The sequence below is a fragment of the Bombina bombina genome, chromosome 9, assembly GCF_027579735.1.
Source record: "Bombina bombina isolate aBomBom1 chromosome 9, aBomBom1.pri, whole genome shotgun sequence".
NCBI classification, from domain to species: Eukaryota; Metazoa; Chordata; class Amphibia; order Anura; family Bombinatoridae; genus Bombina; species Bombina bombina.
The window spans coordinates 15390107-15415855 of NC_069507.1; the positions used below are offsets into that span (position 1 = coordinate 15390107).

A 25749-nucleotide genomic window follows, 5' to 3' on the forward strand; every position below is an offset into this window, starting at 1 on the left:
ATATATATATATATTCTACTTAAGGAAGCAATAATTGTTAGTGCCTATTAGAAACAGTTATTTAATGATGAGTGATATCTCCTGTGTAAAGTTTGGCTCCGTCACACGATTTAAAAGATCAGGTATCTGAGCACTTTAATGAAAAGAAATTGGCTTAAAGGAACATTAAAGTGAAGGTAAACTTTGGTGAATGAAAGCAGTTTTTTTTTTTAACAATACTATTAAAAACAGGAGCACTTTCCTTCATCAAAGTTTACAAATCAGCCGTTTTGATTAAAAACTTACCTTTTTTTTCTTTTCACAGCTACAGCAGTTTACCCCTCCTGGAAATCCGCTCTTCACACGTCGGCAATGACTAATCCTGCTTCCTCCAATCACGGCTTTCCCCCCAGGGTGGTTATTGCCTGAGGCCATGCTGTGATTGGAGGAAGCCGGATTAGTCATTGCTGAGGTGTGGAGGATTTCCAGGAGGGGGAAGCTGCTCTGGCTGTGAAAAGATAAAAAGGTACTTTTTTTTTTTTTTTTTTTTTTTTATCAAAACGGCTGATTTGTAAACTTTGATGAATGAAAGTGTCCCTGTTTTTTAATAGTATTTTTAAAAAACGGGCTTTCATTCACCAAAGTTTACCTTCACCTTAAAGTCAAACTTCTTATGCGCACCATATATACCTGCAGTTATATACTGAATTGCAAAATATATGCATTACAATTTTAAATATTTTTAAAGGGCATTAAATACAACTTGTAAACTAAATAAAAGTCTATATCAGACAATCAAATTTCCCTGCCCTCGGAACTAAAAAAGTTGGATGAACCAATCACAACCCTTCCATAAGTATGAAGGTGCATTGTTTCTCACATATGAGCAGTAAAAGAGGTTTAAGTTCCCTTTAATCTTAGGGTGGTTTATCACTAATTACACTTGAATAAGTCAGTGGAGGCTCCTCTATAGGAGCACTTGAGCACGTGAACCCCCTGACCAAACCCACTGACCAAACCCCCTGACCCCTGATGAACAAAAAAAAAAGAAAAAAAAAAAAGATTGAGAAATATTTTTTTTTTTTTAATTTTTAAACCTTTTTTGCTTATTTATATTAAAAAATCCTCCAGGCTCCATTAAAATTGCTGTTTCTAATTATTTATTTATTTGCAGTCAATGCAGTTTTACAGTGGAATGGTCTTTTGCCTAATACTTCTATCTATATCGCACATGCTGTGCAGTGCGATAGATAGAATTATAGGCAAAAGTCCTTTCCACTTTAAAACTGCATTGACTGCAGTGCCACCTACAGGCCAGCCCATAGGTCTCCTAACCGCACAGATTTTAGTGTGCGAGAGCCAGCTGTCACGTGACCCTCGCACACTAAGAGCTGTGTGTGTGGGAGGAGGAGTATTGTTTTGTGGGCAGAGAGGCAGCGAGGAGGCGGAGCCGGGACGGACTGCCAGCTAGAGTGAGTCACTGAGACAGTCAGTCAGCAGCCAGCTCCCACCCCACCCAGGGGCCATGCGCAACTGTGCATAAAGTTAGGGGCTGGAGCAGCATAGCAGCATGTGGGCATGTGTGCTGGAGGAGAAGATTGCGACTCACTCAGGCTAGGCGAGGGAAGGAGCCGGAAGCAAGCAACTTGGACTACAGGCAGCTGCAGGCTAAGGTTCTGTTTTTAATTTTTTTTGTATAGCCCCCATGTATAAAGTTATTTAGTCACTTGTGAGTGTTGCTGTTGCCTTAAAACAAGTGGGTCTGAATGTGGGTGTCTTATGCTTTGTGGGGGCAGGGCTTGTAGTTAGGCTCTAGCCTAGGAGAAAATATTACTGGAAAGCGCGCTCTGCTGTGTTGAAGTTGGACCATCCTGCAGCTACAACCAGAACTCTAGAAGTGCAGGCTATGTGCAGCATTATTGTCAGGTGGGTGATGGTCAGAAACAGTTTAGCTTTGCCCGGGGTGTGCCTGAATAGGAATTTAAACCTGGATCATGATCTGCTGCAGCTTCATCATGTATGGTGCTGCCTATTATTAATTACGCTGCAAATGAGAGGACAGATTGTATCTTGCTGCAGGGAACATGTTACGGCAGTTTATAAGCCCTGTCTGATGTGCACTGGATGGTTTCACTCTGGCAGTACAACTACATACAATTTATTACATGACTTCTCTTATGACCCCTGAAAGCACAATTTGCAATAAATTAAAGCCTAAGAGCTGAAAATCTGGACAGCCTGCTACCGAGAGAATGTCAGGAATGCAATCCTTAGTCTCCTTCAGATCGGTAGCAGGCTGTAACTTTCACTTTCTCCTTTGCTCCTGCGAGTCCAATTGTAGATATTTGCATAAGAATATGACTGGACATTTAAGCAGGTAAAATATATATATATATACATACAGTATATCAAGGCAGGCAGGAGGCAAAAAGGTACAAGTGTTATTTGTGATGTAGTGTCTTTCTGATGTGTGCTTGAGAGTGTTGGAATATATATCTATATATGCAAACAAGTTTCTTGCAAAAAACTTCCATTTTTGTTTGTGCACCTGGGCTGTGTCATTCCAAAGTTTCACTTTCTTGTTGAAAAAATATGCAATATTGCAATGCACAAAGTAAATATTATTTTTATTATCATTTATACTTTGACACCCTTCCTTTAGATGAATACTTAAAGTATTCATCTAAAGGGGGGAAGTCAGTGTAAATGATAATAAAAATATTATACTTGTTACTTGTGTTGGGTTAAATATTATTTTTCTTTAAAATATATATATATATATATATATATATATATATATATATATATATATATATATATATATATATATATATATATATATATATATATAAATATATAGGGATTCATCTAGCTCCAATCTTCTAGGGGCCTGGGGCTCAGTAATTGAGAAACACACACATGCACACACACACAGTCTCTCTCTGTCACACACACACACTGTCTCTCTCTGCCACACACACACACACACAGTCTCTCTCTGTCACACACACACACTGTCTCTCTCTGCCACACACACACACACACTCTCTCTCTCTATCACACACGCAGTCTCTCTCTCTGTCACACACACACTGTCTCTCTGTCTCACACACACACTGTCTGTCTCACACACACACACACACTGTCTCTCTCTGTCACACACACACACTGTCTCTCTCTCTCTGTCACACTCACATAGTCTCTCTCTCTGTCACACACACACCGTCTCTCTGCCACACACACTGTCTCTCTCTCTCTCTATGTCACACACGCACAGACTCTCTCTCTGTCACACACACGCTGTCTCTCATTCTCTGTCACATGCACAGTCTCTCTCTCTCTGTCACATAGGCACAGTCTCTCTCTCTGTCACACACACACTGTGTTCCAGGCAGGCAGACAAATCATGTAATACTGTCTGTAGTCCAGTGTGAATTAATACTGATGATCATGGATGGGGTGTATTTGGCAATGCTAGGGTTAATGGCTGCAGACTACTAGATTGACTTTAGTGCTAACTGTAATCCGATTCCCCCACCTTCTTAGTCCCACACGCCATGCTAATGACACACAGCACAAATCATCATGGAAGTTCACCCCACGGCCCCCCATTCTCCCTGCCCATGTGTGGTGCAGTCATGCTGACATCCTGATCCTCTGCTTGAGCCAGTGCACTGCACACAGGTCATGATGAATGTTCAGGCAGGAGATAGTTTGTGAACCAAGGTAAGAGGGAAGACAGACAAGGGTAGCTTTTACTCATGTCTCCTGTTTATTTTTAAAGGACTCAAGCCTCTTTGATGTGTATTGCTCTACAGGGCAAGAGGTCTCAACCCTTCTCCCTGCAGCTCACAGCCTTTTTATTAACCATTTTGCTCCTAGATGTGAAGAACTGATGGTCTACTAGTAACTTTATACTAAATACAATGTGCTTTCCAGTCCCTTCTCTGTGTGTGTGTGTGTGGGGGGGGCTGTGTGTGTGTGGGGGGCTGTGTGTGTGTGGGGGGCTGTGTGTGTGTGGGGGGCTGTGTGTGTGTGGGGGGCTGTGTGTGTGTGTGGGGGGCTGTGTGTCTGTGGGTGGGCTATGTGTGTGTGTATGTATGTGTATATATATATATACACACACACTAAAATGGGCGGAGCCATCGGAGGGGCGGGGCTAGTGCTCCCCCATCTTCAAAAGTCACCAGCCGCCACTGGAATAAGTTAAACTTTAGTGATAATGTATCTTACCCATGTTAATTGTTTAAATACATATTAGTGACACATTCATATTTTAGACTCTTACAGTCCATAGGTTCTGAAAGGTAACAACTAACCTTTAAAGGGATAGTAAACCCAAATGTTTTCTTTCATGCTATTTTCATTTGAAATAGCAGGAATTAAAGCTAAATTGATAATAGGAGTAATTTAGAAAGTCATTTAAAATTGCTGCTCTATCTAAATCATGAAAGAAAACATTTGGGTTTACTATCCCATTTAGTTATTGTATACGTATTACATTCTTTCTTACTTATAACCACTCCTAAATCATCTAGTATCCTCCTCGCTGCTGTAAACATGAGCACGACACGGATTATCCATCTATTCAAAATTTAAACTTTCATGATTCAGATAGAGCATCAACTTTCTAATTTACTCCTATTATCAAATTTTCTTTTTTCTCTTGGTATCTTTATTTGAAAAAGCTGATATGTAAGCTTAGGAGCCACCTCACTTTTGGTTCAGCACCCTGGGTAGCACTTGCTGATTGGTGTCTAAATGTAGCAACCAATCAACGAGCGCTAACCAGGGTTCTGAACCAAAAATGGTCCGGCTCCTAAGCTTACATTCCAACTTTTTCAAATAAGGATACTGAGAGAGATGATTTATAATAGGAGTAAATTAGAAATTTGCTTAAAGTTGCCTGCTCTATCTGAATCATGAAAGTTTAATTTGGACTAGACTATAGCTTTTAAGATTGGAGAGAGGGTTAATACTGGCCCACGATAAAACGTCAATAGCATTTTGAGCTTCACTCTCTTCAAACGGAAATGGCACAAACACTATTTCTCTTGTTAGGTGTATCCAGTCCACGGATCATCCATTACTTGTGGGATATTCTCCTTCCCAACAGGAAGTTGCAAGAGGATCACCCACAGCAGAGCTACTATATAGCTCCTCCCCTAACTGCCATACCCAGTCATTCTCTTGCAAGCTCTCAACATAGCTGGAGGTAGTAAGAGGAAAGTGGTAAAATATAGTTAGTTTTTTCTTCAATCAAAAGTTTATTGTTTTTAAATGGTACCGGAGTTGTGCTATTTTATCTCAGGCAGCATTTAGAAGAAGAATCTGCCTGCGTTTTTCTATGATCTTAGCAGAAGTAACTAAGATCCACTGCTATTCTCACATATGTCTGAGGAGTGAGGTAACTTCAGAGGGAGAATGGCGTGCAGGGTATCCTGCAATAAGGTATGTGCAGTTACGTTTTTCTAGGGATGGAATTTGCTAGAAAATGCTGCTGATACCGGATTAATGTAAGTTAAAGCCTAAATACAGTGATTTAATAGCGACTAGTATCAGGCTTGCTATCAGAGGTATATACTCTGATTAATGTGCAATATAAAACGTTTGCTGGCATGTTTAATCGTTTTTATATATGCTTTGGTGATAAAACTTATTGGGGCCTAGTTTTTTCCACATGGCTGGCTTTATTTTTGCCTAGAAACTGAGGCTTTCCACTGTTATAGTATAAAAGTTACAGTTGGTGCAGTTAAAATTACAAACTGTGACATTCAGCTTCCCTCAGCAGTCCCCTGCATGCTATAGGACATCTCTGAAGGGCTCAAAAGGCTTCAAAAGTAGGAGCTGTGGCAGTTGTTATGACTGTTTAAAAAACATATTTTTCGTTTTGTTAATCTGTTTTTTGTATTAAGGGGTTAATCATCCATTTGCAAGTGGGTGCAATGCTCTGCTAACTTGTTACATACACTGTAAACATTTTGTTAGTTTAACTGCCTTTTTTCACTGTTATTTCAAATTCTGGCAAAATTTGTTTCTCTTAAAGGCACAGTAACGTTTTTTTATATTGCTTGTTAACTTGATTTAAAGTGTTTTCCAAGCTTGCTAGTCTCATTGCTAGTCTGTATAAACATGTCTGACATAGAGGAAACTCCTTGTTCATTATGTTTAAAAGCCATGGTGGAACCCCATAGGAGAATGTGTACTAAATGTATTGATTTCACTTTAAACAATAAAGATCAGCTGTTATCTTTAAAAGAATTATCACCAGAGGATTCTGACGAGGGGGAAGTTATGCCGACTAACTCTCCCCACGTGTCGGACCCTTTGACTCCCGCTCAAGGGACTCCCGCTAAAATGGCGCCAAGTACATCAAAGATGCCCATAGCGATTACTTTGCAGAACATGGCGGCAATCATGGATAATACCCTGTCAGCGGTATTAGCCAGACTGCCTGAATTCAGATGAAAGCGTGATAGCTCTGGGGTTAGACGTAATACAGAGCGCACAGATGTTTTAAGGCCCATGTCTGATACTGTGTCACAATATGCAGAAGCTGAGGAAGAGCTTCAGTCTGTGGGTGACGTCTCTGACTCGGGGAAACCTGATTCAGATATGTCTACTTTTAAATTTAAGCTTGAGAACCTCCGGGTGTTGCTTGGAGAGGTTTTAGCTGCTCTGAATGACTGTGACACAATTGCAGTGCCAGAGAAATTGTGTAGACTGGATAAATACTATGCGGTGCCGGTGTGTACTGACGTTTTTTCCAATACCTAAAAGGTTTACAGAAATTATTACTAAGGAGTGGGACAGACCCGGTGTGCCGTTTTTCCCCCCCTCCTATTTTTAGAAAAATGTTTCCAATAGACGCCACCACATGGGACTTATGGCAGGCGGTCCCTAAGGTGGAGGGAGCAGTTTCTACTTTAGCAAAGCGTACCACTATCCCTGTCGAGGACAGTTGTGCTTTTTCAGATCCAATGGATAAAAAATTAGAAGGTTACCTTAAGAAAATGTTTATTCAACAAGGTTTTATCCTGTAGCCCCTTGTATGCATTGCTCCTGTCACTGCTGCTGCGGCGTTCTGGTTTGAGTCTCTGGAAGAGGCCTTTCAGACAGCTACTCCATTGACTGAAATACTTGACAAGCTTAGAACACTTAAGCTAGCTAATTCTTTTGTTTCTGATGCCATTGTTCATTTGACTAAACTAACGGCTAAGAATTCTGTATTCGCCATCCAGGCGCATAGGGCGCTATGGCTTAAATCTTGGTCAGCTGACGTGACTTCAAAGTCTAAATTACTTAACATTCCCTTCAAGGGGCAGACCCTATTCGGGCCTGGTTTGAGGGAAATTATTGCTGACAGGACAGGGCCAAATCAAGGGCCAAACAGTCTAATTTTCGTGCCTTTCGAAACTTCAAGGCAGGTGCAGCATCAACTTCCTCTGCTACAAAACAAGAGGGAACTTTTGCGCAATCCAAGCCGCCCTGGAAATCTAACCAGGCCTGGAGCAAAGGCAAGCAGGCCAGAAAGCCTCCTGCTGCCTCTAAGACAGCATGAAGGAACGGCCCCCTATCCGGCAATGGATCTAGTAGAGGGGCAGACTTTCTCTCTTCGCCCAGGCGTGGGCAAGAGATGTTCAGGATCCCTGGGCGTTGGAGATCATATCTCAGGGATATCTTCTGGACTTCAAAGCTTCCCCCCCACAAGGGAGATTTCACCTTTCGAGATTATCTGTAAACCAGATAAAGAAAGAGGCATTCTTACGCTGTGTGCAAGACCTCCTAATAATGGGAGTGATCCATCCAGTTCCACAGATGGAACAAGGACAGGGATTTTATTCAAATCTGTTTGTGGTTCCCAAAAAAGAGGGAACCTTCAGACCAATTTTGGATCTAAAGATCTTAAACAAATTCCTCAGAGTTCCATCGTTCAAAATGGAAACTATTCGGACAATCCTACCTATGATCCAGGAGGGTCAGTACATGACCACAGTGGATTTGAAGGATGCTTACCTTCACATACCGATTCACAAAGAATAATCATCGGTTCCTAAGGTTTGCCTTTCTAGACAGGCATTACCAGTTTGTGGCTCTTCCCTTCGGGTTAGCTACAGCCCCAAGAATTTTTACAAAGGTTCTGGGGTCTCTTCTGGCAGTCCTAAGACCACGGGGCATAGCAGTGGCCCCTTATCTAGACGACATCCTGATACAGGCGTCAAACTTCCAAATTGCCAAATCTCATACGGACATAGTGTTGGCATTTCTGAGGTCGCATGGGTGGAAAGTGAACGAGGGAAAGAGTTCTCTATCACCCCTCACAAGGGTTTCCTTCCTAGGAACTCTGATAGATTCTGTAGAAATGAAAATTTTCCTGACGGAGTCCAGGTTATCAAAGCTTCTAAATTCCTGCCGTGTTCTTCACTACATTCTGCGCCCTTCGGTGGCTCAGTGCATGGAAGTGATCGGCTTAATGGTAGCGGCGATGGACATAGTGCCATTTGCGCGCCTACGTCTCAGACCGCTGCAATTATGCATGCTCAGTCAGTGGAATGGGGATTACACAGATTTGTCCCCTCTGCTAAATCTGGATCAAGAGACCAGAGATTCTCTTCTCTGGTGGCTATCTCGGGTCCATCTGTCCAAAGGTATGACCTTTCGCAGGCCAGATTGGACGATTGTAACAACAGATGCCAGCCTTCTAGGTTGGAGTGCAGTCTGGAATTCCCTGAAGGCTCAGGGATCGTGGACTCAGGAGGAGAAACTACTCCCAATAAATATTCTGGAGTTAAGAGCAATATTCAATGCTCTTCTAGCTTGGCCTCAGTTAGCAACCCTGAGGTTCATCAGATTTCAGTCGGACAACATCACAACTGTGGCTTACATCAACTATCAAGGGGGGACCAGGAGCTCCCTAGCGATGTTAGAAGTCTCCAAGATAATTCGCTGGGCAGAGACTCACTCTTGCCATCTATCAGCGATCCATATCCCAGGTGTAGAGAACTGGGAGGCGGATTTTCTAAGTCGTCAGACTTTTCATCCGGGGGAGTGGGAACTCCATCCGGAGGTGTTTGCTCAATTGGTTCATCGTTGGGGCACACCAGAATTGGATCTCATGGCGTCTCGCCAGAACGCCAAGCTTCCTTGTTACGGATCCAGGTCCAGGGACCCAGAAGCGACGCTGATAGATGCTCTAGCAGCACCGTGGTTCTTCAACCTGGCTTATGTGTTTCCACCGTTTCCTCTGCTCCCTCTCGACTGATTGCCAAAATCAAACAGGAGAGAGCATCGGTGATCTTGATCGCGCCTGCGTGGCCACGCAGGACCTGGTATGCAGACCTGGTGGACATGTCATCCATTCCACCTTGGCCTCTGCCTCTGAGACAAGACCTTCTACTACAAGGTCCTTTCAATCATCCAAATCTAATTTCTCTGAGACTGACTGCCTGGAGATTGAACTCTTGATTTTGATTTTGGCTTCGGAGCGTAATATGCTTAGCCTATGAGACTGCTGGACAGCAGCCCCCTGAAAGGATTACAGCTCATTCTACTAGAGCTGTGGCTTCCACCTGGGTCTTTAAAAATGAGGCTTCTGTTGAACAGATTTGCAAAGTGGCGACTTGGTCTTTGCTTCATACCTTTTCAAAATTTTACAAATTTGATACTTTTGCTTCTTCGGAGACTATTTTTGGGAGAAAGGTTCTACAGGCAGTGGTCCCTTCCGTTTAAGTACCTGCCTTGTCCCTCCCTTCATCCGTGTACATTAGCTTTGGTATTGGTATCCCACAAGTAATGGATGATCCGTGGACTGGATACACCTAACAAGAGGAAACATAATTTATGCTTACCTGATAAATTTATTTCTCTTGTGGTGTATCCAGTCCACGGCCCGCCCTGTCCTTTTAAGGCAGGTCTAAATTTTAAACTACAGTCACTGCTGCACCCTATGGTTTCTCCTTTTTCGGCTAGTTTCGGTCGAATGACTGGCAATGGCAGTTAGGGGAGGAGCTATATAGCAGCTCTGCTGTGGGTGATCCTCTTGCAACTTCCTGTTGGGAAGGAGAATATCCCACAAGTAATGGATGATCCGTGGACTGGATACACCACAAGAGAAATAAATTTATCAGGTAAGCATAAATTGTTTTTTAGAGGTATTTATTCCATAAAATGGTGAGAGTCCATGAGCCATTACATGTGGTATTAAAGGCAGATTAAACCCAAAATGTTCTTTTCTCTTGTTAAGTGTATCCAGTCCACGGATCATCCATTACTTGTGGGATATTCTCCTTCCCAACAGGAAGTTGCAAGAGGATCACCCACAGCAGAGCTGCTATATAGCTCCTCCCCTAACTGCCATACCCAGTCATTCTCTTGCAAGCCTCAACCAAGATGGAGGTCGTAAGAGGAGTGTGGTGTTTTATACTTAGTTTATTCTTCAATCAAAAGTTTGTTATTTTTAAATGGTGCCGGAGTGTACTGTTTATCTCAGGCAGTATTTAGAAGAAGAATCTGCCTGCGTTTTCTATGATCTTAGCAGAAGTAACTAAGATCCATGGCTGTTCTCACATATTCTGAGGAGTGAGGTAACTTCAGAGAGGGAATGGCGTGCAGGTTTTCCTGCAATAAGGTATGTGCAGTTAATATTTTTCTAGGGATGGAATTTGCTAGAAAATGCTGCTGATACCGAACTAATGTAAGTAAAGCCTTAAATGCAGTTATAGCGACTGGTATCAGGCTTATTAATAGAGATACATACTCTTATAAAAATGTAATATAAAAACGATTAAACATGCCAGCAAACGTTTTATATGTATTTGGTGATAAAACTTATTGGGGCCTAGTTTTTTTCCACATGGCTGGCTTGAATTTTGCCTAGTAACAGTTTCCTTAGGCTTTCTACTGTTGTAATATGAGTGGGAGGGGCCTTTTTTTAGTGCTTTTCTGTGCAGATAAAAATACTGACAGAGAGATTCAGCTTCCCTCTGCATGATCCAGGACATCTCTGGAGGGCTCAAAAGGCTTCAAAGTCGTATTTGAGGGAGGTAAAAAGCCACAGTAGAGCTGTGGCAGTTGTTGTGACTGTTTGAAAGAAAAAAAAAAAAAAGTTTTTGTCTTTTATTATTCAGTTTTGGGTATTAAGGGGTTAATCATCCATTTGCAAGTGGGTGCAATGCTCTGCTAACTTTTTACATACACTGTAAAAATGTTGTTAGTGTAACTGCCTTTTTTCACTGTTATTTCAAATTTTGACAAAATTTGTGTTTCTTAAAGGTGCAGTAACGTTTTTTATATTGCTTGTAAACTTGTTTAAAGTGTTTTCCAAGCTTGCTAGTCTCATTGCTAGTCTGTTTAAACATGTCTGACACAGAGGAAACTACTTGTTCATTATGTTTGAAAGCCATGGTGGAGCCCCATAGGAGAATGTGTACTAAATGTATTGATTTCACCTTAAACAGTAAAGATCAGTCTTTAACTATAAAAGAAATATCACCAGAAGATTCTGACGAGGGGGAAGTTATGCCGACTAACTCTCCCCACGTGTCAGACCCTTCGCCTCCCGCTCAGGGGATGCATGCTAATATGGCGCCAATTACATCAGGGACGCCCATAGCGATTACCTTGCAGAACATGGCTGCAATCATGAATAATACCCTGTCAGAGGTATTATCCAGGTTGCCTGAATTAAGAGGCAAGCGCGATTGCTCTGGGGTTAGGAGAAATACAGAGCGCGCAGATGCTGTAAGAGCCATGTCTGATACTGCGTCACAATATGCAGATCATGAGGACGGAGAACTTCAGTCTGTGGGTGACATCTCTGATTCGGGGAAACCTGATTCAGAGATTTCTAATTTTAAATTTAAGCTTGAGAACCTCCGTGTGTTGCTTGGGGAGGTATTAGCTGCTCTGAATGACTGTAACACAGTTGCAGTACCAGAGAAATTGTGTAGGCTGGATAAATACTATGCGGTACCGGTGTGTACTGATGTTTTTCCTATACCTAAAAGGCTTACAGAAATTATTAGCAAGGAGTGGGATAGACCGGGGGTGCCTTTTTCCCCACCTCCTATATTTAGAAAAATGTTTCCAATAGACGCCACTACACAGGACTTATGGCAGACGGTCCCTAAGGTGGAGGGAGCAGTTTCTACTTTAGCAAAGCGTACTACTATCCCGGTTGAGGACAGTTGTGCTTTTTCAGATCCAATGGATAAAAAATTGGAGGGTTACCTTAAGAAAATGTTTATTCAACAAGGTTTTATTTTACAGCCCCTTGAAAGCATTGCGCCTGTCACGGCCGCGGCGGCATTCTGGTTTGAGGCCCTGGAAGAGGCCATCCATACAGCTCCATCGACTGAAATTATTGACAAGCTTAGAACACTTAAGCTAGCTAACTCATTTGTTTCTGATGCCATTGTTCATTTGAGTAAACTAACGGCTAAGAATTCCGGATTCGCCATCCAAGCGCGTAGGGCGCTAATGGCTTAAATCCTGGTCAGCTGACGTGACTTCGAAGTCTAAATTACTCAACATTCCTTTCAAGGGGCAGACCTTATTCGGGCCTGGTTTGAAGGAAATTATTGCTGACATTACTGGAGGTAAGGGTCACACCTTTCCTCAGGACAGGGCCAAAGCAAAGGCCAAACAGTCTAATTTTCGTGCCTTTCGAAATTTCAAGGCAGGTGCAGCATCAACTTCCTCCGCTTCAAAACAAGAGGGAACTTTTGCTCAATCTAAGCCTGGAAACCTAACCAGTCCTGGAACAAAGGCAAGCAGGCCAGAAAGCCTGCTGCTGCCTCTAAGACAGCATGAAGGAACGGCCCCCTATCCGGCGACGGATCTAGTAGGGGCAGACTTTCTCTCTTCGCCCAGGCGTGGGCAAGAGATGTTCAGGATCCCTGGGCGTTGGAGATCATATCTCAGGGATATCTTCTGGACTTCAAAGCTTCCCCTCCACAAGGGAGATTTCATCTTTCAAGGCTATCTGCAAATCAGATAAAGAAAGAGGCATTCCTACGCTGTGTGCAAGACCTCCTAGTTATGGGAGTGATCCATCCAGTTCCGCGGACGGAACAAGGACAGGGTTTTTATTCAAATCTGTTTGTGGTTCCCAAAAAAGAGGGAACCTTCAGACCAATTTTGGATCTAAAGATCTTAAACAAATTCCTCAGAGTTCCATCTTTCAAAATGGAAACTATTCGGACCATCCTACCCATGATCCAAGAAGGTCAGTACATGACCACAGTGGACTTAAAGGATGCCTACCTTCACATACCGATTCACAAAGATCATCATCGGTTTCTAAGGTTTGCCTTTCTAGACAGGCATTACCAATTTGTAGCTCTTCCCTTCGGGTTGGCTACAGCCCCGAGAATCTTTACGAAGGTTCTGGGCTCACTTCTGGCGGTGGCTCCGTATCTAGACAACATCCTGATACAGGTGTCAAGCTTTCAAGTTGCCAAGTCTCATACAGAGATAGTTCTGGCATTTCTGAAGTCGCACGGGTGGAAAGTGAACGAGGAAAAGAGTTCTCTATCCCCACTCACAAGAGTCTCCTTCTTAGGGACTCTTATAGATTCTGTAGAAATGAAAATTTACCTGACTGAGTCCAGGTTATCAAAACTTCTAAATGCTTGCCGTGTTCTTCACTCCATTCCGCGCCCTTCGGTAGCTCAGTGTATGGAGGTAATCGGCTTAATGGTAGCGGCAATGGACATAGTGCCATTTGCGCGCCTTCATCTCAGACCGCTGCAATTATGCATGCTGAGTCAGTGGAATGGGGATTACACAGATTTGTCCCCTCTGCTAAATCTGGATCAAGAGACCAGAGATTCTCTTCTCTGGTGGTTGTCTCGGGTACACCTGTCCAAGGGTATGACCTTTCGCAGGCCAGATTGGACAATTGTAACAACAGATGCCAGCCTTCTAGGTTGGGGTGCAGTCTGGAATTCCCTGAAGGCACAGGGATAATGGACTCAGGAGGAGAAACTCCTTCCAATAAATATTCTGGAGTTAAGAGCGATATTCAATGCTCTTCTGGCTTGGCCTCAGTTAGCAACACTGAGGTTCATCAGATTTCAGTCGGACAACATCACGACTGTGGCTTACATCAACCATCAAGGGGGAACCAGGAGTTCCCTAGCGATGTTAGAAGTCTCAAAAATAATTTGCTGGGCAGAGTACCACTCTTGCCACCTGTCAGCAATCCATATCCCAGGCGTGGAGAACTGGGAGGCGGATTTTCTAAGTCGTTAGACTTTCCATCCGGGGGAGTGGGAACTCCATCCGGAGGTGTTTGCTCAGTTGATTCATCGTTGGGGCAAACCAGAGTTGGATCTCATGGCATCTCGCCAGAACGCCAAGCTTCCTTGTTACGGATCCAGGTCCAGGGACACAGAAGCGACGCTGATAGATGCGCTAGCAGCGCCTTGGTTCTTCAATCTGGCTTATGTGTTTCCACCGTTTCCTCTGCTCCCTCGACTGATTGCCAAAATCAAACAGGAGAGAGCATTGGTGATTCTGATAGCACCTGCGTGGCCACGCAGGACTTGGTATGCAGACCTAGTGGACATGTCATCCTTTCCACCATGGACTCTGCCTCTAAGACAGGACCTTCTGATACAAGGTCCTTTCAATCATCCAAATCTAATTTCTCTGAGACTGACTGCATGGAGATTGAACGCTTGATTCTATCAAAGCGTGGCTTCTCCGAGTCAGTCATTGATACTTTAATACAGGCACGAAAGCCTGTTACCAGGAAAATCTACCACAAGATATGGAGTAAATATCTTTATTGGTGTGAATCCAAGACTTACTCATGGAGTAAAGTTAGGATTCCTAGAATATTGTCTTTTCTCCAAGAGGGCTTGGACAAAGGATTATCAGCTAGTTCCTTAAAGGGACAGATTTCTGCTCTGTCTATTCTTTTTTTTTTTTAAATAATTTTTTTTATTGAAGTTAAAGCATATATCATAACAACAAGGACTCGCCCTTAGGCCAAAGTTACAACAGAGAGAGTAATACATTGTCTATAGAAAGGCATTATTGAGAAAGCAATATGCGCATAAAGCAATAGAAAATACATTTCAAATCTGATTATGAAGATAGACAGTGTCTTAGGCGAGATGAAACAGAACTTCATTTTATATTATAATGTCAGCGTATGAACTCCACATTCTAATAATATTTAATCTAAGACCAAAATAACAGCCTATGGAGGGTTAGCATAGATATCAGCCACTCTTGGGCCGAGATATATAGGGGGGAGGGGGATATTCAGCGGGTAAGCACCGCTATACACATATGGAAAGGGGGTGGGGGGGACGGAGCCATATATAAATGTAACTAGCATATGGTACTTGGTGTGGACTCATAAGTGTCCAATCGTAGAGACCATAGGTCTGGTAGCTGGGTTATCAAAAAGCTAAATGAGATATGCCTTGGATAGTTAGTCTACTTAGGAGTATATAGTGGAGTAAAGTGACATTCCAACACAAAAATGGAGTAACTAGGTAGGGGCTAAAGGCCACTCTACTGATTCAGTCAGGGAGACCCAAACATTACAAACATAAACTACAAAAGAATGTATACATGTCACGATAGTAGCAATTTACTTAGTTGCTCAGGACTGATCTAAAGAGTAATTAAACAGGCAAAATGTGAGCTTATCTAAACATTACGTAGTAAACTTGCCTACTAGTTAAAGTGGAGTATGATAGAAAATATACATTTCCATAAAACATTTGAGAAAATAGTAAACTGTTTAGGGACGATGAGATACATTTGATCATATAATAAACACATTACATAAGTAGTACACATCATAACCTGCAAGGAGGTAAGGCACTTTATAGAATCCCTTTAGCATTAATATATAATAATAGGTTAACTTCATATTATAAGAGTGTGATGCAATGGTGTCTAAGCATTTATAAGCACCAGCGAGTGTATGAAAGACATATAATCAAACATTGCAATAAACATGTTGTAGATTCAGACAGAACCTGGGGAGAAATATATTATTTCTGCTATAGGAGTGTGTAGTGAACAAAGTGTATTAGTGGAGTGAAGAATAGAATTATACATTTGTTCATAAACTAGCTAAATTGTCAAGCACTCAGACAGGTAGAATCTATAGCATGTAGATGAACCTAGTGCTCATATAATCCACATTAGTATAATCAGAGGGGTAGCATTTTTCTTGTCTGCTGTTCACATAAATTAGCAATGTCTCACTTTACATATAAGGTCATATTATGTTAATAGTTAAGTATATAGGCAATAGGTCAGTTTAATTTTTATATGTCTCATTAAACATCATCCAGTTGCCTTATATGAATGCCCACGTTATAGCAGCACTAAAGACTAGCGCGTAAGTTCTAATAATAGAGCTTCAGCTTCCATAAGTTATCCTAATGCAAAAATATCAAATAAATAGTGTAAAGTGTGTCTATACGTTCTAGGGAGGGGGGGGTATTAAATAAAGTATTTGCATGTTTAAATTAACATGTTGATAGTGATATTATCTCAGGCACATTACGGTAGGCAGAACGATAAGATGTAATATTCTAATAACATGTAGTAAAATACAACTTAGCCCAGCATATTAATATATAGTACAGTTCTATTAATTGGGTGCAAAATGAACCTTCATATTAGAGAAAATAGTAAAAGGCTAAACCGCTATACAGCCCCTATATTAGGCTTAACAACATAGTGTTAAAGGAGCTGACATTATACTAATATATAACAGCTAGTTAATATGATGCAGCGAAGTTTTTTTTTTTTTATATATCACAAATACAAGATTAGGTTATAGTATACTAGAAGGTTCCATTGACATGTTTAGTTCTAAAACATTAAGTTAGTGATAGATTATCAATCGCACAAAATCAATATTGCTTAATGTGGCATTCTGTTATATATGAGACCTTTCATGTATCTAGTTAATATTGCAGTATAAACAGCTTAATGACAGCACCAATGCCACTGGACATTTGTGGGTGATGGCACCGTCCTGAACAGTGTCAGCCATACGGATAAAGCATATAATTGCAGTGCAAAGAAAAGTTTCACTGTAAAAACATACATTTAAAACTAGCATATAAATGATTCCAACTAATGCGGAAAGTTTAGATCATAACACAATAGAATTAAACAAGGTAGGATTCTGATAAGGAATATAAACTATGATGAACTTTTAAGTTATAAACTGAGGTCAGAACAATATGCATAGCAAACGGTGCCTGTATAGATAATTGAGTTCATTATATATGTATATTGCGTTAGGAGTGTGAAAACACATATAAGTTGTCCAGACTGCAAATCTAATGACACGGTCATATTCAGCAGTTAATAATGTAAGCGTATGCGTTCTTTAGCTGACTGGAGAGATATATATTAGATCAGCAAGGTTTAAATAGATCATAGTTCCCTTTTCAAAGTGTTCCAACAAACAAACAGTCCATCGGCACATAGGGTATTGAGAGTTGACGACATACTTCACCCGACTCCGTTTCGAATGGCTCTAAACTCATGGCTCTGAGCAGGCATATTAAGTAGGACCCATCTGTGTGCGGTCAATTTCCCTGTAGGTATAGACAGCCCTCCAGTCTTCCAAGAGTAGGCGGACACATCCTCCGCCATGGCCGCTGACATCTGCTCCACTTCACTCTGGGCTGGCAAGTTAAGTACGGCTATTGATCTCACCGCCGCCGACAAGGCTAGCGGTAGGCACCGCTCTTCAACAATTGATAGGTGCGACTTAGGGTTCAGTGCCAGTTGTAGCGAGCGCTGCATATCTATGCTTTTGAAGAGACTCTCTAGTCCCTCTAGTTCCGGCCCAGCGATCTCTGTGTGGACTAATATGGCTGATCTTGCTGGTGCCAGGTCGTTGTGTGTATTACCAGGTAATACCGTATTCAGGTCCCGTCTGGGTAGCGCAGGTTGCGGTGGATCAGAGGGGTGTTGAGTAGGCAGCAGTTTGTCTGGCCGGCTATCCACGTGGGTAATGCATCTTGTAGAGTGAGTAGCGCCATCTTGGTCACGCAGCTTTTCAATGTCAGATCTTAAGCTGTAAAAATGATCATCAGCTTTGACCAAAAGGTCTCCCAAAATAGAAGCGAGGTATATGGAAGATTTCTCCATCTTATAGGCTTAAAAAATAAGCTAGAAAGGTTGTTAACACGGCATATAGAAAGGCTTTTGGGATCAGGTTTCAGGAGCTCTCCTAAAACATGTCTTTTCTCAGTGGCAGTTGGCTCCGCCCCCCCCCCTCTGTCTATTCTTTTGCACAAGCGTCTGGCAGAGGTTCCAGACGTCCAGGCATTTTGCCAGGCTATGGTTAGATTTAAGCCTGTGTTTAAACCTGTTGCTCCCCTGTGGAGCTTAAACTTGGTTTTTAAGGTTCTTCAAGGAGTTCCGTTTGAACCCCTTCATTCCATTGATATTAAACTTTTATCTTGGAAAGTTCTGTTTTTGATGTTTATTTCCTCGGCTCGGAGAGTCTCTGAGCTATCTGCCTTACAATGTGCTTCTCCCTATCTGATTTTTCATGCAGATAAGGTAGTTCTGCGTATCAAACCTGGGTTTTTACCTAAGGTGGTTTCTAACAAGAATATCAATCAAGAGATTGTTGTTCCATCGTTGTGCCCTAATCCTTCTTCAAAGAAGGAACGTCTTTTACATAATCTGGACGTAGTCCGTGCCTTGAAGTTTTACTTACAAGCTACTAAGGATTTTCGTCAAACATCTTTCCTGTTTGTCGTTTACTCTGGACAGAGGAGAGGTCAAAAAGCTTCGGCAACCTCTCTTTCCTTTTGGCTTCGGAGCGTAATAAGCCTAGCCTATGAGACTGCTGGACAGCAGCCCCCTGAAAGGATTACAGCTCATTCTACTAGAGCTGTGGCTTCCACCTGGGCCTTCAAAAATGAGGCCTCTGTTGAACAGATTTGCAAGGCTGCGACTTGGTCTTTGCTTCACACTTTTTCAAAATTTTACAAATTTGATACTTTTGCTTCGGAGGCTGTGTTTGGGAGAGAGGTTCTTCAGGCAGTGGTTCCTTCCGCTTAATCCTGCCTTGTCCCTCCCATCATCCGTGTACTTTAGCTTTGGTATTGGTATTGGTATCCCACAAGTAATGGATGATCCGTGGACTGGATACACTTAACATAATTTATGCTTACCTGATAAATTTATTTCTCTTGTAGTGTATCCAGTCCACGGCCCGCCCTGTCCTTTTAAGGCAGGTCTAAATTTTAATTAAACTACAGTCACCACTGCACCCTATGGTTTCTCCTTTCTCTGTTTGTTTTCGGTCGAATGACTGGATATGACAGTTAGGGGAGGAGCTATATAGCAGCTCTGCTGTGGGTGATCCTCTTGCAACTTCCTGTTGGGAAGGAGAATATCCCACAAGTAATGGATGATCCGTGGACTGGATACACTACAAGAGAAATAAATTTATCAGGTAAGCATAAATTATGTTTTTTTATTCAGAGCAAACCCGTTTAAAAATAGTTTCCAGTTTACTTCTATTATGAAATGTGCTTCATTTCCATGATATCCTTCGCTAAAGAGATACCCAGGTAGGTGACAGGAAATGGTCATCTAGTGCTAAAAAAAATAAACAATAGAGTAGCAGTTGATTTTCAAATTTACTTCTATCTAAATCATAAGACAAAAAATGGATTTCGTGTCCCTTTAAACAACCAACATAGCAGAGCTTTTAATCCTTTGTACAACTCCGTCATACATTTCATCAAGAGAAAGGAACAAAACCGAGACACAGGAAGGATACAGTAGGGTGAGTGAGGTGAATTCAGATATCAGAGGGGGTCTTTAAAGAGTCAGTATACCCCAATTTTATTATAACTACATGTAAAAGACACTACTGTACAGATACTGATATAAATATACAGTATACACTAATTGTCATATAACTGCATGTAACAGACACTACTATACAGAATATGTACAGATACTGATATAAATATACAGTATACACTAATTGTCATATAACTGCATGTAACCGACACTACTATACAGAATATGTACAGATATATATATATATATACAGTATACACTAATTGTCATATAACTGCATGTAATAGACACTACTATACAGAATATGTACAGATACTGATATAAATATACATTATACACTAATTGTCATATAACTGCATGTAACAGACACTACTATACAGAATATGTACAGATACTGATATAAATATACACTATACACTAATTGTCATATAACTGCATGTAACAGACACTACTATACAGAATATGTACATATAGTGATATAAATATACAGTATATACTAATTGTCATATAACTGCATGTAATAGACACTACTATACAGAATATGTACAGATACTGATATAAATATACATTATACACTAATTGTCATATAACTGCATGTAATAGACACTACTATACAGAATATGTACAGACACTGATATAAATATACAGTATATACTAATTGTCATATAACTGCATGTAATAGACACTACTATACAGAATATGTACAGATACTGATATAAATATACAGTATACACTAATTGTCATATAACTGCATGTAACACACTACTATACAGAATATGTACAGATACTGATATAAATATACAGTATACACTAATTGTCATATAACTGCATGTAATAGACACTACTATACAGAATATGTACAGCTACTGATATAAATATACAGTATACACTAATTGTCCTATAACTGCATGTAATAGACACTACTATACAGAATATGTACAGATACTGATATAAATATACAGTATATACTAATTGTCATATAACTGCATGTAACAGACACTACTGTACAGAATATGTACAGATACTGATATAAATATACAGTATATACTAATTGTCATATAACTGCATGTAATAGACACCACTATACAGAATATGTACAGATACTGATATAAATATACAGTATACACTAATTGTCATATAACTGCATGTAATAGACACTACTATACAGAATATGTACAGATACTGATATAAATATACAGTATACACTAATTGTCATATAACTGCATGTAACAGACACTACTATACAGAATATGTACAGATACTGATATAAATATACAGTATACACTAATTGTCATATAACTGCATGTAATAGACACTACTATACAGAATATGTACAGATACTGATATAAATATACTATATACACTAATTGTCATATAACTGCATGTAATAGACACTACTATACAGAATATGTACAGATACTGATATAAATATACAGTATACACTAATTACATATAACTGCATGTAATAGACACTACTATACAGAATATGTACAGATACTGATATAAATATACACTATATACTAATTGTCATATAACTGCATGTAATAGACACTACTATACAGAATATGTACAGATACTGATATAAATATACAGTATACACTAATTGTCATATAACTGCATGTAATAGACACTACTATACAGAATATGTACAGATACTGATATAAATATACAGTATACACTAATTGTCATATAACTGTACATATTCTGTATAGTAGTGTCTATTACATGCAGTTATATGACAATTAGTGTATACTGTATATTTATATCAGTATCTGTACATATTTTGTATAGTAGTGTCTATTACATGCAGTTATATGACAATTAGTGTATACTGTATATTTATATCAGTATCTGTACATATTCTGTATAGTAGTGTCTATTACATGCAGTTATAGGACAATTAGTATATACTGTATATTTATATCAGTATCTGTACATATTCTGTATAGTAGTGTCTATTACATGCAGTTATATGACAATTAGTGTATACTGTATATTTATATCAGTATCTGTTCATATTCTGTATAGTAGTGTCTATTACATGCAGATACTGATATAAATATACAGTATCCACTAATTACATATAACTATGTAATAGACACTACTGTACAGAATATGTACAGCTACTGATATAAATATACAGTATACACTAATTACATATAACTGCATGTAATAGACACTACTATACAGAATATGTACAGATACTACTGATATAAATATACAGTATACACTAATTGTCATATAACTGCATGTAATAGACACTACTATACAGAATATGTACAGATACTAATATAAATATACAGTATACACTAATTGTCATATAGCTGCATGTAATAGACACTACTATACAGAATATGTACAGATACTGATATAAATATACAGTATACACTAATTACATATAACTGCATGTAATAGACATTACTATACAGATACTGATATAAATACAGGTAGCCCTCAGTTTACGCCGGGGTTAGGTTCCAGAAGGAATGGTTGTAAATTGAAACCGTTGTAAATTGAAACCCAGTTTATAATGTAAGTCAAAGGGAAGTTAGGGGTGTATACAGTATATACTAATTGTCATACAACTGCATGTAACAGACACTATACAGAATATGTACAGATACTGATGTAAATATACAGTATACACTAATTGTCATATAACTGCATGTAATAGACACTACTATACAGAATATGTACAGATACGAATATACAGTATATACTAATTGTCATATAACTGCATGTAATAGACACTACTATACAGAAGATGTACAGATACTAATATAAATATACAGTATACACTAATTGTCATATAACTGCATGTAATAGACACTACTATACAAAATATGTACAGATACTGATATAAATATACATTATACACTAATTGTCATATAACTGCATGTAATAGACACTACTATACAGAATATGTACAGATACTGATATAAATATACAGTATACAATAATTACATATAACTGCATGTAATATACACTACTATACAGAATATGTACAGATACTGATATAAATATACAGTATAAACTAATTGTCATATAACTGCATGTAATAGACACTACTATACAGAATATGTACAGATACTGATATAAATATACAGTATACACTAATTGTCATATAACTGCATGTAACAGACACTATACAGAATATGTACAGATACTGATGTAAATATACAGTATATACTAATTGTCATATAACTGCATGTAATAGACACTACTATACAAAATATGTACATTGTACAGATACTGATATAAATATACAGTATACACTAATTGTCATATAACTGCATGTAATAGACACTAATATACAGAATATGTACAGACACTGATATAAATATACAGTATACACTAATTGTCATAACTGCATGTAATAGACACTACTATACAGAATATGTACAGATACTGATATAAATATACAGTATACACTAATTGTCATATAACTGCATGTAATAGACACTACTATACAGAATATGTACAGATACTGATGTAAATATACAGTATACACTAATTGTCATATAACTGCATGTAATAGACACTACTATACAGAATATGTACAGATACAAATATACAGTATATACTAATTGTCATATAACTGCATGTAATAGACACTACTATACAGAAGATGTACAGATACTAATATAAATATACAGTATACACTAATTGTCATATAACTGCATGTAATAGACACTACTATACAAAATATGTACAGATACTGATATAAATATACATTATACACTAATTGTCATATAACTGCATGTAATAGACACTACTATACAGAATATGTACAGATACTGATATAAATATACAGTATACACTAATTGTCATATAACTGCATGTAACAGACACTATACAGAATATGTACAGATACTGATGTAAATATACAGTATACACTAATTGTCATATACCTGAATGTAATAGACACTACTATACAGAATATGTACATTGTACAGATACTGATATAAATATACAGTATACACTAATTGTCATATAACTGCATGTAATAGACACTAATATACAGAATATGTACAGACACTGATATAAATATACAGTATACACTAATTGTCCTATAACTGCATGTAACAGACACTATACAGAATATGTACAGATACTGATGTAAATATACAGTATATACTAATTGTCATATAACTGCATGTAATAGACACTACTATACAAAATATGTACATTGTACAGATACTGATATAAATATACAGTATACACTAATTGTCATATAACTGCATGTAATAGACACTAATATACAGAATATGTACAGACACTGATATAAATATACAGTATACACTAATTGTCATAACTGCATGTAATAGACACTACTATACAGAATATGTACAGATACTGATATAAATATACAGTATACACTAATTGTCATATAACTGCGTGTAATAGACACTACTATACAGAATATGTACAGATACTGATATCAATATACAGTATACACTAATTGTCATATAACTGCATGTAATAGACACTACTATACAGAATATGTACAGATACTGATATAACTATACAGTATACACTAATTACATATAACTGCATGTAATAGACACTACTATACATAGTATATACTGTATATTTATATCAGTATCTGTACATATTAATTGTCATATAACTGCATGTAATAGACACTACTATACAGAATTTGTACAGATACAGATATAAATATACAGTATACACTAATTGTCATATAACTGTATGTTATAGACACTACTATACAGAATATGTACAGCTATTGATATAAATATACAGTATACACTAATTGTCATATAACTGCATGTAACAGACACTACTATACAGAATATATACAGATAGTGATATAAATATACAGTATACACTAATTGTCATATAACTGCATGTAATAGACACTACTATACAGAATATGTACAGCTACTGATATAAATATACAGTATACACTGTCATATAACTGCATGTAATAGACACTACTATACAGAATATGTACAGATACTGATATAAATATACAGTATACACTAATTGTCATATAACTGCATGTAATAGACACTACTATACAGAATATGTATAGATACTGATATAAATATACAGTATACACTAATTGTCATATAACTGCATGTAATATACACTACTATACAGAATATGTACAGATACTGATATAAATATACAGTATACACTAATTGTCATATAACTGCATGTAATAGGCACTACTATACAGAATATGTACAGATACTGATATAAATATACAGTATACGCTAATTGTCATATAACTGCATGTAATAGACACCACTATACAGAATATGTACAGATACTGATATAAATATACAGTATACACTAATTACATATAACTGCATGTAATAGACACCACTATACAGAATATGTACAGATACTGATATAAATATACAGTATACACTAATTACATATAACTGCATGTAATAGACACTACTATACAGAATATGTACAGATACTGATATAAATATACAGTATACACTAATTACATATAACTGCATGTAATAGACACTACTAAACAGAATATGTACAGATACTGATATAAATATACAGTATACACTAATTGTTATATAACTGCATGTAATAGACACTACTATACAAAATATGTACAGATACTGATATAAATATACAGTATACACTAATTATCATATAACTGCATGTAACAGACACTACTATACAGAATATGTACAGATACTGATATAAATATACAGTATACACTAATTGTCATATAACTGCATGTAACAGACAATATACAGAATATGTACAGATACTGATGTAAATATACAGTATACACTAATTGTCATATACCTGAATGTAATAGACACTACTATACAGAATATGTACATTGTACAGATACTGATATAAATATACAGTATACACTAATTGTCATATAACTGCATGTAATAGACACTACTATACAGAATATGTACAGATACTGATATAAATATACAG

At 38.5% G+C, this 25749-nt stretch overlaps 1 protein-coding gene across 3 annotated transcripts in view; it reads left to right on the plus strand.

The window, feature by feature from the left end:
* Positions 1-2294: 2294 nt before the first annotated feature.
* The window catches only part of PLA2G12B (phospholipase A2 group XIIB), a 133139-nt gene continuing 109684 nt past the window's right edge, over positions 2295-25749 (plus strand). For 2 of the 3 annotated variants that reach the window (XM_053691910.1, XM_053691912.1), the window contains exon 1: positions 2295-2356. The gene's annotated coding sequence lies outside the window, so the exon portion shown is untranslated. Of the gene's footprint in view, positions 2357-3530; positions 3706-25749 lie in introns of those variants that run through there. The other variant, XM_053691911.1, reaches the window with a different exon arrangement.